This window comes from Schistocerca cancellata, chromosome 3, assembly GCF_023864275.1.
Source record: "Schistocerca cancellata isolate TAMUIC-IGC-003103 chromosome 3, iqSchCanc2.1, whole genome shotgun sequence".
In the NCBI taxonomy this organism is placed as follows: domain Eukaryota; kingdom Metazoa; phylum Arthropoda; class Insecta; order Orthoptera; family Acrididae; genus Schistocerca; species Schistocerca cancellata.
In genome coordinates, this window is record NC_064628.1 from 723,812,172 (window position 1) to 723,819,644 (window position 7,473).

The window sequence follows — 7,473 nt, forward strand, 5'->3', positions numbered from 1 at the left end:
TTGGTCAGTCTTCTTACCTCATCTTCACAACTTATCCGTCGCAGCTGGTTGACCCAAGATAGATGAAAAAATAAAATAAAGAAAGCACGCCTTCCAGTTCTCTTAATAGACCTGTGAGTTAGACCTCCGCCGTCTGTAAATCGCTTAAACTATTCTAATGTTCTTGCTTGGCTCAAAGGTTGCTTACCAAAAGTCCCCCTTTCCCCCTTAGGATGCAGTAAGTCTGAGCTGCAGTTTTGCGGAGCTTAAACAAAACTTAATGCAGAGCCGTTTCGAAATTTGTTGACACAGTAGAACGCGGTGTAAACTAATCAGCAACAATGTTCACACCCATTCCGTCACAAAGATGCCAAGAGACACATTGTCAAATGGTTCAAATGGCTCTGAGCACTATGGGACTCAACATCTGAGGTCATCAGTCCCCTACAACGTATGACTGAAAGCCACAACTAGTGGTGTGTAGCGGGACAAGTTTGAACTGCTGATTGTTTTGGCGCCGGCCGCGGTGGTCTCGCGGTTCTAGTCGCTCAGTCCGGAACCGCGCGACTGCTACGGTCGCAGGTTCGAATCCTGCCTCGGGCATGGATGTGTGTGATGTCCTTAGGTTAGTTAGGTTTAAGTAGCTCTTAGTTCTGGGGGATGATGACCACCGATGTTAAGTCCCATTGTGCTCAGACCCATTTTTGATTGTTTTGGCGCAATATTCAAATTCTCAGAATTATTGGTAGTGCTTCACGTATACTACCAGTCAAAAGTATTTGATAACCCATGGTCAAAACTATACACTTATTTAGTGTATAAACATATTGTACGAACTAAATAGATTACCAAAATAAATATTTTCTTTCTTTGTCATTAAGTACAATATAATGTATTTTAGATTTTAGCCTCTTCAGAATATCCATACCTTGCCCTCAGAACCTGCAGAAACTCTTGGCAATCTGGAAATGAGATTTTCTAGTGTTTTTGCAGATATTGCAGCTCAACACGCCCGTCAATTATTTCACAGATCTTTAACATTAGATGATCTCAATTTCCTGACGTCCCTGTCAAGTTCATGCCATATGTGTGCAATGTGACTTAAGACAGGTCACTGACTTGGCCAAATCATATTCTTCAGTTCCTCATATTTCTCTTTTCTACAGACATATGCTCTGCACAATTTAGAAGCATGTTTGTGATCATTTCTGCGGAACAAACCCATGATCAATAAGTCTCTTGCCCGATGGGACTCCATTATTGGTCAGTATCCTCTGATATCCTCCATCTTTAATGTTCCATTAATTCTCAATAAATTACCGACTTTATCACCCGCAAAATATCCCAAACTATGAGCAACCCGCCATGTTTCACCGTTCGCGTCACACACTGATTCTTCATACGTTCTCCTCAAAGACGACAAACAATAATTCCACGACGGCTTCCAAATACTTCAGTTTTAGATTCGTTCGTGAATGACATCTTGGACCATAACTGCACGCTCCAGTTTTTCTGTTACTGTGCCCACTGCAAACTCTTCACCTTATTTTGTTTGCGTAATAAAACTTTTTTGGCGGCAGTGCAGCCCTTTAATCCTTGTTCACGGAGACGGCGCTTCGCTGTGAGACACAGATAGGAGCTGCTCGCTTATTGTTTACTTCCTCGCGAATTTTGTGGTGGAGTACGTGTCCTCCGACGTTTACTCTCTACACATATGAACTGATCTTCCCTGTATGATGTTACTTGGGATCTTCCAGATCGCGAAACTCTTGCATTGCCACAAATTTGCTCGAAGTGCTGCAGTGTATACATCACTGTAGATTGAGCTGCTACAACTTTCGTTGCTATTGTGTTATTAAAAAGCATTCATGATGCAGAGCCACAATTACACCACTTTATTTTCAGTTCCAAGTCCTGTTTCTGTCCCAAGAGAACCTGGTCGCACACCACTAGATGCACGCTGTGTACTATTAACTAATGCCAACTGATTGATGCGCAGACAGCTGAAGGAATGACGCCTATTCGAATGGAACTACAATTTGTGTTCAAAAGTATCCGGACACCTCCAAAACATGCGTTTTTCATATTAGGTGCATTGTGCTGCCACCTACTGCCAGGTAATCCATGTCAGCGAGCTCAGTAGTCGTTAGACATCTTGAGAGAGCAGAATGGGGCGCTCCGCTGAAATCACGGGCTTCAAACGTGGTCAGGTGATTCGGTGTCATTTGTGCCATACGCCTGTAGGGGAGATTTCCACACTCTCAGACATCCCTAGGTCCACTGTTTCCGATGTGATAGTGAAGTGGAGATGTGAAGAGACAAGTACAGCACAAAAGGGTACAGGCCGACCTCGTCTGATGACTGACAGAGACGGCCGACAGTTGAAGAGGGTCGTAATGTGTAATAGGCAGACATCTATCCAGACCACCACGTCCAAATTGCATCAGGATCCACTGCAAGTATTGTGACAGTTAGGCGGGAGGTGAGAAAACTTGGATTTCATGGTCGAGCGGCTGAACATAAGCCACACATCACGCCGGTAAATGCCAAACGACGCCCTCGCTTGGTGTAAGGAGCGTAAACTTTGGACGATCGAATAGTGGAAAAACGTTGTATGGTGTGAAGAATCACGGTACACAGTGTGGCGATCCAATGGCAGGGTGTGGGTATAGCGAATACCCAGTGAACATCATCTGCCAGCGTGTGTAGTGCCAACAGTAAAATTCGGCGGAAGTGGTGTCATGGTGTGGTCGTGTTTTTCATGGACGAGGCTTGCACCCCTTGTTGTTTTGCGTCCCGCTATCACAGTACAGGTCTACAGTGCTGTTTTAAGCTCCTTCTTGTTTCCCACTGTTGAAGAGCAATTTTGGGATGGCGATTGCAGCATTCAACACGATTGAGCACCTGTTCATAATGCGCGGCCTGTGGCGAAGTGGTTACACGAAATAACATCCCTGTAATGGACTGGCCTTCATAGACTCCTGACCTGAATCCTATAGAACACCTTTGGGATGTTTTGGAACGTCGACTTCGTCCCAGGCCTCACCGACCGACATCCATACCTCTCCTCGATGCAGCACCCCGTGAAGAACGGGTTGCCATTCCCCCAAGATACCTTACAGCACCTGACTGAACGTATGCCTGTGAGAGTGGAAGCTGTCATCAAGGGCCAACACCATACTGTCATCAAGGGCCAACACCATACTGAATTCCAGCATTACCATTGGAGGGAGCCACGAACTTGTAAGACATTTTCAGCCAGATGTCCGAATACTTTTAATCACATAGTGTACATTAGCTAAAGGCAAGTCAGTCTTGCTGTGGATACTCACAGCATTCCTCTCTGTGAATAACCAGTCAAATACACAATAGGAGAGGTTAGTCTTTACATGATTATACTTGTTTTATTATCTGAATGGGGATATGATAGAATACCCAAAACGAAATCCCTATTATAGCCACGAATCCATAGATGTGATAGGTGATCGAAAGCTTTTGACTGGTACTGTATATGAAATAAAATTAGGCCTTTGTGTACAGATTAATAATTAGCCCATTGATGGATAGTGCACTTAGCCTTCGGCGCCTGCCGGCATTAGGTGCCACGGTGCAATACATCCTCTGTACCAATGGCTCTTGAAAACTTAGTAAGCGGGCTTTCGTGGGACACCTGTTTTGAAGTGCTTGTTAATTCAAGTTTTCCAGCATATTGATGACATTCTCCCATGAGTCAAACAAATCTATAACTAACGTTGCTGCCCATTTCTGTATTCATTCGATTTTCCGAATTAGTTCTACAGTGAGAGCAAAATATTTCATGCATCTCAGGATGGTAACCCAACTTACATCAGTCATACCCTGGGACAGATAATATACAGGTGATTCAGCTGCCACTACCTATGGGTTTTATGCCACCCGCAACGCCTATAAATACCAAGAGCAAGATTTTCAAATTGTCTGCCTCGCCATGCTCTAACTATTAGTCCTAGAGAAAAAGTAAATAGGACCGTTAACGCCTTAGTCTGGCTAACTAGCGGTAGAGCTGTATATATTGACGTTATATAAAAAATGTGTTTGGGCTGCCCCGAAATCCCACCGAGTGCGTATTATTTGTCTCGATCAGGTCAAGCAATTACGTGCTCCCCGGCGTATTTAAACACAGCTACACGTAGGGATATATCAGTTCCTATTTCGGTATTAATCATAGCTTCAGTACAAACACAACATCAACATCTCCACTGAAGTTTTTCAGTTTACTTGAGCCTAATAGTTCGTAAGAGAGCGATAACTGGTTAATGCGGCAAAGAGTACTTATGCACGCCGCGTTCCTTGGACATCAATGTCGTCGAACAGATATTTACGGAGTACACAATATTGAATGGATTGCAAGAAGTTATTAAAGCAGTAATAACACTGAATGCTGGTTTATTGTACTATTTTCGCATCCTAACATTGCCGTAAGGAAGTAGCTTTTTCTATCTGGGTGGAATTAATGACGTATACTTCAGTCCAAGATATTATGCAAGTTCCAGAGTCCATTAACTGATTTTACGAAAGTTTATTCTTTTCTCACAATTCGGTTTCAGAGTTTAGTCTCTATATCGGTCCATCATTAAAATTTCTAAGTTTGAGTAATGTCCAGCCTTTTATCGAATTTTTAACTATCTGGATTCTACGTGATATCCTATTTGAAGTTCCTGATTTACTTCTTAAAAGTTCAGTGCGTCATAGTAGATCGCAAATCTTTAGCGTTCAAAAAACAATCTCGTCGCGCCCACGTATACGAGCACACGCTGAGGTGCGACTTGCTCCGGCAGACTCTCGTAACACAGTAACAGTGCATGGCTCTTTCGTAGGTATTACACATGATTCTCTAAGAGAACTCATAAGGAGTATTCTTTGAGATCGTTCGTCCTACTCCGTGATTTCTAATTACGGTACTTTGTGATCTGCTATGATTTTATTTTGAAACTAATGGTACTCTATGTTTTTAATTTCTTTCTTTTTCAAAACACTAACTACTTGGTACGGAATTTTTTCTATCTACGTGCTACTATTCAAGCAACATTATTCCAGAAGGGACGTTTTTTCTTTTTTTTTTTTTTTTAACTTGGAACTTGATTTTTATATTCTTCATTTTTCGTTCAAAGGAAGCGGCGTTACAACCTCTTGTACTGGGACACATTTTCACTTGAGGTTGTAGTTTTCGAATTATTTGAGAAAAACGTACAAAAGTGACCTTCAAACTTGTTTTTCTTCAATAACTCGAAGATCGTGGCCTCCAGCGAAAAGGTATCCCAATACAAAATTTAGGTATATTAATTTCCAACAAAAAGATCCTATTCATGTTTTCTGTAGGACTAATTGTTTGCACCTAGCAAGAGAGAAGTATAAAAATCTCACACATGGTTTTTGATGACGTTATGGATTGCATAAAACCCATAGGTAGGGGTAGCTGAATCACCCTGTTTAAGCTGGGTTACCTATCAAAAAACGTTTGACAAAATGGTTTATTCATTTTATCAATGAAATACTTGTCAGTATGTGTTCTCTTGCTATACTAATTAATAAAAATGCTCAATTTATTACACATTTGTAAGTCCACCATGAATTATCACACATAATGTATCAGGAACATCTGTGCTGAAAAAGTTCGAAAAAAGTCTGCAAGAAAATAGAAATGTCGACTTATGTTAGTAAACGCCCAGGGATAAGACATCGCCCAAAGGACTGGGGTCCACAACTAACTTAGCGCCATGCATGTAATTTCACATTTACAGCCACTTCATTATCAGAATCAGTTTCATGACTACCATCAAATGTTTCTTCCTGCATAGACAAACAGTCTACCCTACCTGCTGCATCTGTACGAGATGTTCCACTTGACACCGTGTTGTCCACACTACCATCAGTTATTGTAGTAGTGTTCGAAACAGCAAAAATACTAGCTACATCATCTGCATCAGAGTCTCTTCCAAATTCTCAATCTTCTGCGTGCTTTTCTGTAAATTCTTCCCAACAACTCATTACACCTCCATCTGCCATGGAACTACGCCGCCTCATGAAGTTATTCTTATATATCTAAAAGAAATATTCATGAATATCACTATTATCCACCTAACTACAAAAATCAACTACAAATGACTACATAATACAAGTATACGTTCAGTTGTATGCTGAAATCGTTCTCATCATGTTGAATATGTTCAGTAATCATCCTACATGTGCCCTGTAAGAGGAAATAATTTGTGGAACAAAATTATCGGCAATGTTCATTCTTCATTAGAAGAAGCATTTCAGAGCATTTAATGAGTAAAATATTATGTCACTAGAAGCTGAATTCACGACACTCTACGTAGGTTGGAACTTAAACAGTGGCAACACTGCTGTGGAGACACATGCAATGGAATCTACTAATGTTGCTGCTATACCTACCTTACCTCCGAGAAAATGGACTCGTCCGTCCCACGTCACCGGCGTGCGCACAATCGAGGGAAACACAGTCGCTTGTGAGCGAGCGGTCTAACGTAACGGTCACTATCTTTTCGAAACAGGAACAACGGAGTTGGATCGAGATTGAATGTGCCAGAGGTCGTACAGCACGACAGTGTCATCAAGGTCTTCAAGAGGCGTGCGAGGAATCCGCATTGCCGTACAGAACAGTGGCACGTTGGGTACAACGAAGGTCGGCAAACTGTGGCAGACATGCATCGGGCAGGTCGTCCTAGCGTCTCTGAAGAAGAAGTGCATGCTGTTGTCGCGTTAGTGGACAGTGGTCGACGCCATTCGATTCGTGAGCTCGCCCACGAAATCGGATTAGTGCATATGACTGTGCTTCGCATCCTGAAGTAACGTCTGGGCATGCGAAAAATTGCATCACGATGGGTTTCGCATGACTTGACGGAAATGCAGAAATGGATGCGTTACGACGCTCCTCAGACGCACTTGGAGTGCTATGAGCCCGAAGGAGAGGCTTTCTTACACCATATCGTAACACTGGATGAGACATGGGCCACATCGTAAGAGCCAAAACTGAAACGCCAATCCAGTGAATGGCGTCATTATGGGGCGAAAGTCGAAAGTGCGCCAGATCCCCAATATGGAGAAAGTTGTCGTCATTCTCGTGTACGACTGTGATGGTGTTATCCTAACGCATTACGTTCCTCCACAGCAAACCGTCAATGCGCAGTATTACTGTTCGTTTCTGGAGCATCACCTGCGACCAGCTTTGTGAAAGAAGCGGCGACACTTCCTGCGCGATCCACCCATCATTTTGCACGACAATGCGCGGGGCATACAGCGCAAGCTGTGGCTGCCCTGCTTGGTCGATGGGACTGGGAAGTATTTTACCATCCACCGTACTCCCCGGACATAAGTCCCTGTGACTTTGATTTGATTCCGAAGATGAAAGAACCACTTCGTGGCATTTGCTTCAGAACTGTTCCAGAGATTCGACAGGCAGTAGACCGCTCCATTCGCACCATCACCAGAACA